Source organism: Solanum tuberosum, unplaced genomic scaffold (assembly GCF_000226075.1).
Source record: "Solanum tuberosum cultivar DM 1-3 516 R44 unplaced genomic scaffold, SolTub_3.0 scf00061, whole genome shotgun sequence".
In the NCBI taxonomy this organism is placed as follows: domain Eukaryota; kingdom Viridiplantae; phylum Streptophyta; class Magnoliopsida; order Solanales; family Solanaceae; genus Solanum; species Solanum tuberosum.
In genome coordinates, this window is record NW_006238993.1 from 616,845 (window position 1) to 618,327 (window position 1,483).

A 1,483-nucleotide genomic window follows, 5' to 3' on the forward strand; every position below is an offset into this window, starting at 1 on the left:
GGGGCGATACACTAGTCTCTCTCCCAAGCAAGCCAAAAACACGAAGGTAGAGTTGCATTTGCAACTACAACCCTTTAGATTAATCCACAATTACTGAATGAAATCACTTTTAAACAGCATTTAAACTATCAATTAACAATACCCAGCAACTAAATCAACCCATAATCACACCCCAAGAATTGGGATTTAGCTAGATATCATAAAAAGATAAAAATCGTTACCAAATTGTGTTTCCATCAACTGGGTAAGATTAATATTGTCTTTACAGAAGTCTAAGATGAATAATCTTCAACACCCACTTCTAATTTCTCAGAAATGGAAATCTTCAAAGCTAAGGAGAAATATTGTCTCAATACTCTTAGTTCTAATCTAGATAAATAGATAGATAGATAGATAGATAGATAGAATATATAGATTAATTGCTAGATTGATAGATTGATAGATTGCTCCCTAAACTAAGAATTTAAAAATGTATTTATAGTCGCCAAAATTGTGCTGCGAAGGATCATTCGGCAAAGTAAGTCGAGATCGCCGATCCACTCGGCGATCCGCCCTTTGGTTAATTCCATCGCCTTTTTGCTTTGGCCTTCAACAACTTTAAGTCCTGCAACTTTGGGCGATATAGCACTGCATCGCGGAACCGTTCGGCGACTCGCCCCAATGGGTTAGGCGATCCTCAGGCCTTTTTTTTCTTCGTTCTTTCAGGTGCCTTGTTCCTTTTTTGCTCATTAGTGTCCATATTTTGTTCCTCAATCCAAATACCTGAAAATCAAGGATTTACATCAGTTATTGGCACAAAATATGCATTTGAGGACACTAAATCTATTAAAATATAGCCCTAAGTAAGTCCAAATCGTGGACTTATCACTTGTGCAATGTATGGATAGCATCCCATACTACTATCCACACTAAGTACCCCTTTAGACTATCATGAATGTTCACTAGTTGGGGACTAGTCCCTCTTGACTATTTCCCTTTATTCATTTAAGGTACTTCTCTATTTAGTAGTAGGCAAGTCACAACTTATGAATGAACTCTATTTCTCAATTCAAGGCTACTAAGGAATAACCCCCTAATAGGCTAGACCATGCTATCATATTACTAACATAACTATATTAGGCTAAGCTAACTACCTTGGAAGACACACTAACATGCAAGTCCAAGCTACTCTAGCAAAGGTACAAGTGTCCTATCCTAGCTACCATGAAATAGTCCCAAACCAACTAAGTCATGCTACCCTTACAAGTATACTATGATACAAATGCAAGCTATCCTTTAGGAGAGTATGATTCTCAATCCTAAGTTATCCCAGTATGATTCTCAATCCTAAGTTATCCCTAGGAGAGTATGAGTCCTCAATCCCAAGCTACCATGACTAACCTAACTCAAGCTACCCTCGAAATGCTCTTACAATGCAAAGTCAAGCTACCCTTAAGAGAATATGGATCCTCAATCCTAAGCTACCCTTAGGAGAGTATAAATC